Source organism: Struthio camelus, chromosome Z (assembly GCF_040807025.1).
Source record: "Struthio camelus isolate bStrCam1 chromosome Z, bStrCam1.hap1, whole genome shotgun sequence".
NCBI classification, from domain to species: Eukaryota; Metazoa; Chordata; class Aves; order Struthioniformes; family Struthionidae; genus Struthio; species Struthio camelus.
Genome location: NC_090982.1, coordinates 85,277,488 through 85,284,856, shown reverse-complemented (window position 1 = coordinate 85,284,856; position 7,369 = coordinate 85,277,488). Strand labels below are relative to the sequence as shown.

The window sequence follows — 7,369 nt, the reverse complement described above, 5'->3', positions numbered from 1 at the left end:
CACACTCAGTCTATTATATGCCTGTGTGACTGAGTAGAAGTTCCCATTCATTTAGGAGCCTAATGCAATAGCTTTTTTTTTTCATTTATGATGTTAAGGATCTTCTCTTGCCAGTCCAAATGCCTGTTAGGACAGTACAAAAATAGCTTTTAGTTGTCTTTTAAATCAACTGCTCCTCACTATTTGATGGCAAGAGCAAAATGTGGCTTCCTCCTTAACCCTCTTCATGCTGCCACGCCAAGTGATACAACGTGAAGTTGCTTACAAACTTCATGTGATAAAAGGGGAAGCAGTTTAAGTCCATTTTTAACCCTTTAAAGCATGAGGGAGACACAGTCTCAGTCCTTTGTTCCAGATGAGTTGTTTCACACTATTACCCACATGGAGGAAGTGTTTGCAAGTACTGCAGCGCTAGCCCCCGTGGCAGGCAGTCCTGCAGTAACACAAAAAGGCCGTTTTCATGCTGTTTGGCCACAAAGTAATGTGGAACGTGAGGGAATCGGGCCCTCTCACAGCTTCTAGACCCAGCTTCTCTGTGTTGTACAATCTCGCGCACTCTTGTGGAAGACGAACGCTACCTTTGCATAAGTTTAGAGTGAAAATAGTTTGCTTAAGTGGCATTTACAGTAAGCAGGGAAGAAGCACTGTTTTAAGGGACTTCTTCGAGTATGCACTTCTTGAAGTATATGCTGGAGTTTCAATAGCGTGAGTTGAAGAAATTTAGCAGCATTTAATGCTGCTGTGGTTCTCCATGGATTTCCGGTCACCTTCAACATATATTTTTTCCTGTCTTGAACACACTGGCTGATTTTTTTTGCATCTGAACTCTGTTCAAAGCTATTCCTTTATTTCAATTTAACAGGTCATTCTGACATATTGGTAGCGATGACCTCAACGCAAAAACTATCTGCTCTGTCTCCAAGCCCTGCCTTCCTGGCGCTGCACTCCATGCTTGTCTTCTTCACATGGCGACATCTGATAGTGTCGGGTCATTTAGAAATCCTAAGTGTCTTTGAACTGATATAATATCCGTGTTATATTTCTTTTACCTTTTAGGGGATTTGGTCACAACCTTTGGGAAGTCAACATGTATCCTCTCTAGGATAGTGCAGCCAGTCACAGTTTCATTATGTTTTCTTATATCTAAGATTATTTCCCTCAACTTTTCTAACAGACAGGTGAAACTGTGACTGTGAAATACCCCCGTGCTCTTTCTGCGTCTCTGTACAAGAATGTCGTTTGAGAAGATGTTGATCCCTCCGAGACCCATTAGCATACCCTGCTAGAGATGCTGATGCTCTTCCGCTGCAGGTTCATAGCCAAATGGGACCGTCAACCATCTGTACCTAACTAGTAACGTCCAAAATGTGGCGAGCGACCTGCTTTATTTATGTAATAGCATCTAGCAATACCCAGATTTGGCATCAGTGCCAAAATTTGACTGAGTTTTGCTCTTCCTTTGTTTCTGCCAAATCAGGTAGCATTTCTGAAGTTCCAGAAACGTGGCTGGAAGCACTTTCTAGGGCTGTGTCTAAGTCGCAAATGTAAATCTTCTCTGGCTTCTCCACGGCAACCATGCTTCTCAGGTAATTTTGGGCTCTGTGATTTGTAGCACTGAATGCCTTCTTCCTTTTGCTCTATTTCTCCTGTTGCCCGCAATTTCCGTTCCTGAAGAAATCAGGTTTGTGCAATTGCTGGGTTTTTGTTTTTGTTTTTGTTTTTTTTTCCCAGCGTCCCTCCACAGAAGCTTTTCAACCTCTTGGCCTGTCTCCACCCCATCTGACAGAGGTGCGGAGGTTTTGAGGGCGCCAAGGGCCGTCGAGTTGCGTGACAAGCGGTGGCCGCATTAGGAAGCACAAAGCCTTGTTAGCGCTCCATCCACCCGGGAGGAAGGCGGAGAGAGGTGTAACACGCCTGAAACACCTCCTTAGCTTTCAGAACCACGACGGGCCTCTCTTAGCAGCTCTGCACTGGGGCATCTGCTTTTATTTTATTTTATTTTATTTTTTGGTCCGTTTCCTGAACGGCGTGAACCTCAAACTGACAAAATATATCCCCCAGGGCCGAGCCGCCGGCAGAATCACGGCGGCGCCTCAAAAACCCGCCCAAAACGCCGCGCTGCCACGCTGCGGCTGAGGTGAAGGGAGGGGGCGGCTTCGTGCCCCCGGCGGCCACCATGGCGGCCTCGCCGCCCTCCGAGGGAGGGCGTTTTGCCTTCCCTCGCCCAAGGTTTTTAAATTGCGATTGAGTCGTGTGTTTATTGGGCACTCGAGGGCAGACAGGGCGTCTGGGGGGCGTCACTCTGCTGGGGCGCGCAGGGCGGAGGGTGGGGGGGGGGGAAGGGGCGCACTACTTTTTCTCAGCTCCCAGCCGGCTCGGCGCGGAGGGGTACAGCGGCCGGTGGCAGAATCCTCCGCGCCGCTAGTGCGGCTGCGCAATGCGGGTCACTCAAACCGGCGCCGCGCTTCTCCTTTCGCGATCAACCGCCCCTAAGGGGCGCCTTCGGCGCGGAGTGGCAGCCCACGCGGCCAATGAGCGGCCGCCGCTCGCGCCCCCCCCAACTCAGCGCGGCGCACGCAGCGCCGCCGCGCGCCCGCCCACTCGGCTCCGTCTCCCTTCGCCTCGCTCCTTTTTTCTCCGCCCCCTCTTTTTTTTTTCCGCCGCGGGCACTCGATTGGCGGCTCAATGCGCCAATCGGCGTCGCGGGCCGGGCTTGGCCGCCGAGCGTCCAATAGCGACGCGCTTTCTGCCGAGTGGCGGGCGGCGCAGCCAACGAGTCGCCTCCCCTCCCACAGGCGGAGGCGGGGCCGGGCGCGGGCCAATGGGCTCGGGGAGGGCGGGCGCGCCGGGGAGGCCAGCGCTGCGGGAGGAGGGCGGCCGCGCAGCTCGCCGAGGAAGAGGTTGGTCCCGGGGCGGTTTCGGCGGGGCCGCGCCGCGTCGCGGGGGGGGGGGGGGGGGAAGGACGCGGGGCGGGCGGCGGTGGCCTGACCCGGCTTAGCTCGGCTCGGCCCGGCCCGACCCGACCCGACCCGGCAGCGGGGCCGGCGGAGGCCCGGCGGCCGCGGCGCCCCCCCCCCCCTCCCCCTTTGTTGTGGTGGGACGCGGCGCTGAGGGGAGCGGGCGGGCGGGCGCCGCGGGCCCGGCGCGCGGGGCCACCTCTGCCGGCGGGGGGCGGTGGCTCCGGCCGGGCCTGCGGGGTGAGGGGGGGTGGGAGAGGGCAGGGCGCTGCTCCCGCCGCCCCGCACCCAGGGGCTGAAGGAGCCCCCGGAGCGTGGAGCTGCGGGGAGGAGGTGGGGGGGGGGGAGGGACGGGCCGGGTCGTGCCTCGGCGTGGAGGAGGAGGGGGGAGAGTTCAGTTTCTGCTTTCTCTGCGCTCGTAGCGGTGAGGGGCGCAGCAACTTCGCGCCAGGGTGGTGGACAAAGTTAGGAGCGAGTTCGCGGAGAAGGGTTGCGGCCGGGGCTCTTTTGTCTGCCCCTCTCCTCCTCCAAAGCCGTCGGTGTGGAGCACGGGCTACCTCTACGAGGCATGTGTGTGCGGGTTGAAATTAGCGTTTTCCTTCGTGGCACTTATTTTTGTTAACGCCGCAGCTATCTGTGCCTTGTGAAAATGTAAACAGACGTCATCTGTTAAGTGTTTCATCTACCTAGATAAGCACATGGGAGAAGTTATATGGTGATAAATACTGATAGTTGTTGTTGCTGCAGTCTGGTAGAGTTCCCGTTTGCAATTTTTGGAGGCGGGGGGGGGGGGGATGGAGGGGAAGAGAAAGTGTGGCACAGTATAATCTTTTAGTTTTCGCTCTGGGGAAATAAAAGAAGGGAAAAAGTGCGTGGGTGAAGAGCCCTTGTGATGTCCTGGAGAACTGTTGAATCGAACAGCTGGGATTCAGACTGCAGCCTGGTCTCATGTCTTTTGGTTGTTCCATCACCGATTTTGACTATGGAAATGTGCCTGTTGCATGGTCCTCGAGTACTCTGCAAACACACAGATAGCTTTGAGAAAAAGTTTTACTGTGCTGGTTTACCAAACAAATATTTCTGAAAATGCTGCTGGTGAGCGCTGCAATGTGCGTATATTGCGTGCGGAGTTCATGTTGCCACAGTTCATGGTTACAAACAAGTAAGATTCTATCTATAGCAAGAAGTTTGCAATGACAGCTTATTAGGAGCCTGCACATAGCAGCAAGTTTGTCTATGCTTAAGTGTTCCACTCTTAGTCTGGAGAGCTGTACTTTCAAACCGATTCATGACATTGTTTCTGTGGGGGCTGGACTCTGTAGTGAGAGACTGATTAAGCTTTGGTCTGTTCTCCAGACTGGAAAAAAACTCTTGTTGTTAAGGCAAAAGGCTTCCCTTAGAACAAGATTGCTATTTAGACTTTCCTGTGCTTTATCTCAGTTAGCTGCGTGGTGCATGAGTATGTTCTTTATGCGTGTCTTCTGAGGGGTACCTTTAAAATGTCTGCGTTTACAAGCTGCGGTGAATTAGAGGGGAGTGAGTGTATAAGTAAAGGGAGGTTTTTGAAGCCCCTTTTGCCCCTCCTCCCCCTTTACTCAGCACTGTCAGAGTGAAAGATAGGATTGATTATAAATGCCTTTAAAAAGAGGAAGGGGAGGATCTCATTTCAGGTGGCTTAAACTTAATTTAGATATGTATTTAGAGACTCTCCTAACAGTATAGTGGGATGTTTAATAGAATGACTTTGTAGTGGATTGTTGTTTTGTAATTGTGTGGTTCAGACTTGGACTGCACTGGAGGTCACCAGAAACAACAACTGTGTTTGAAGGTCCAGTTTTCTTTATGGAAGAAGCTAGACTTGTGGGTAATGTAATCTTGGAGAAGAAGTTGTCAACTTCCTGAGGTTCTGTTTGATCATTAAGAAAGAGAACACAATTGAAAAAAATGAGGTGTTTTGACCTCTTAAGTGATCTCTTCTTTTCTTCTACCCAGAAGCTGGGTTCATGAACAAAAGAAAACAAGCTTGAATTACACAGTGAATCTCGAAATGAAAGGCCCTCCAGGGTCCACCTCCATCTTCCTGTTCCACTTGATCTTTCAGAAGTGTTGAGCACTAGTTGATGTAATTGAGTTTACTGGAGCTCACAAATCACAATTACTGAGTGCGACTTTAAAAAACAAAACTTGTTTCTATCTCTCTAATCCCTTTCCCACAGAGTTACTGGGAGAACAGGCTTTGTAGTAGGTCTAGGATAACAACGAATCTGAGCTCTGTTTGAGACTGAAGAGAATTTCTAAGTTTTGTTTATATAAAGAACAGTATGCAAAGTTTTAATTATTATAAAAGTGTTCTAGAGTTTTCAGATATATTCAATGCTGCCTTAATGATTTGTGCATGTAAATACCCTGTAATTGAAAGCATCCATTTATGGGCCTGACTTGCTAAGTGAGCTGTAAATTCTGCTTTTCAGATTGGATTTAATGACTTTTATCATAAAGCCACAAACTGGTTGTGAACTGTGCCGAGAGGCAAACAATACCTAAGCTTACTTTGCCAAAATATTTGTAATTGTTGATTTGTTAAACTGAATTGCTGCAGGTCATGCGATGGGATTAGTTTTTTGTAATAGCATAGAGAGTACAGGCAGCCCTGTGTTCAATACTCTCTGGGCTAGAAAAAATTGGCTGCTGCTGAAAATCTGCCTAAACGTTGCTCTCAACTTCCAGTAGAGAAACTGTATAACAAAGAGTGAGGCTTCAATCTGGATGACGTTTTGTCATGGTTATATGTGTTTGACAGTCGTAGTAAGAAGACCAAGAAGAGGCTGTGAGGGAGTGGTTCTTGGGTCTCGTAACAGTTTAGTCTGGAGCTCCGGCTTGGTTAAATTACGCTGGAGCAGTATGAGCTTAACATAAGGCACTCTTCAGTACAAAGTGAAGAGAGCTCTGCTTATCAAGAGGAGTGTTTGAAGAACGTTTTTTAGGCCTATTTTGAAAGTGAACTTGACTAAGCTAGTTAAATGCACTTATTTAACAAAGTGGAGAAACTGCTAAGCTATATGCATGAAGAACAAGACAGGTACCTGATAATCGGGTCCGTGACTATTCCTGTCAGATTTGTCCCAGGAATACTTACTTTCTAAAATAATCAAATTGACACTTGCCTGTTACGCATGGAAAATTTTAGTCAAAACAAAAGAACTGAGAAGACTTGCAAAACTGCTGCCCTTTGGAATGTGTATTTGGTGCTTTTGTGGAAATATTACAGTCCTTCAGTTTTCAGGGGCAATTCTGTGAGTTGGTTCATATTAAGTACATGCAAGAAATTTGTTGCTTTGCGAAGACAGGTGGATTGGCTAACTACATTCTTCATAATATTCCTCTTTTGTAGTTCTAGGAGAGTTGCTAAAATGCTTCAGTCCTATTAGTAGCTTAATCAAAGGTTATTAAAATTAAAATCTTGTCTTTCTCATGTCTCTAGTTGCAAGCCATTTTAGTATGCTATGAATGCATGTGCTACTTTCAATGTGCTAATGTTCTAATAGCAACAAAGCTTTTCGTTATTATATTTGTCTGTAATTTGCAGTTGTCCTTAGTAATTGAAAAAATTCCAGCTTCTGAAGCTTTCATAACATCAAGTTGGTGCTTATTTTAATTCTGGGTATGAGAAGCGTAAGTTTTCTCACTTGATTCATAATCAAACTTCTTGAAATGAGTGAGAGGAAAAAAGTCTATTTTAAAAGTAGGTGGGTAATTCTCTTTTCAATGAGCTATATAAAATAATGCAGTTATGCAGAATTGTGAGATGCATTACAATACTAGAGCATAATAAATTTAAAGAATTAATGTGTCAGTTGAGTTTCTAAGTTGGCATGTTACAAAATCCTCGTTCTAAAGCTGTCCCAGAGGAAGAATTTTCTTCACTGCTGTCCCCCGAAGTCACAAGCAGCCTGCCTTGAACTTCATCTGCTCATGTCAAAGCTGAGCAAGGACCTTGGCTTTGCTTTGTGGAGCTTTGGCCTGTGAGCTGGCCAGATGGAGCTGCAGGCCAGATGGAGCCCCTTGGGAGGGAGCTCTTTAGAGCCACTCCCCACTGGTGGCCTAATTGGCTGAAAAGCTGAACCAGGGTGGGGGTGAGGGTATTGCTCAGCAGGGCTGGATTCCCCTTCCCTCTCTTCTCCACCCCCACTGCCAAAATTGAAAAATCCCAAACACCCCAAACCTACTGAGGAACTATTTGAAGCTGACCTACTCCACCCAGAATATGGGGGGAGAAGGATGCGCGTCATCTTTCGTCTGTGGTGGTTCCTCAAACGTACGTAAGCAAGCAGTTTTGAGGTTCTCTAGTATGACAAAACTGTAGGTGTCTTCAATATGTGTTTGTAGCGGAAGAAAGAACGGGCCCTTCTGGA

The 7,369-nt window shown here is 48.4% G+C and overlaps 1 protein-coding gene across 3 annotated transcripts in view; it reads left to right on the top strand.

Moving 5' to 3' along the window:
- Positions 1-2,809: 2,809 nt before the first annotated feature.
- The window catches only part of SMAD2 (SMAD family member 2), a 52,254-nt gene continuing 47,694 nt past the window's right edge, over positions 2,810-7,369 (top strand). The window contains exon 1 of one of the 3 annotated variants that reach the window (XM_068926968.1): positions 2,810-2,900. The gene's annotated coding sequence lies outside the window, so the exon portion shown is untranslated. Of the gene's footprint in view, positions 2,901-3,410; positions 3,524-7,369 lie in introns of those variants that run through there. The other 2 variants (XM_068926965.1, XM_068926967.1) reach the window with 2 other exon arrangements.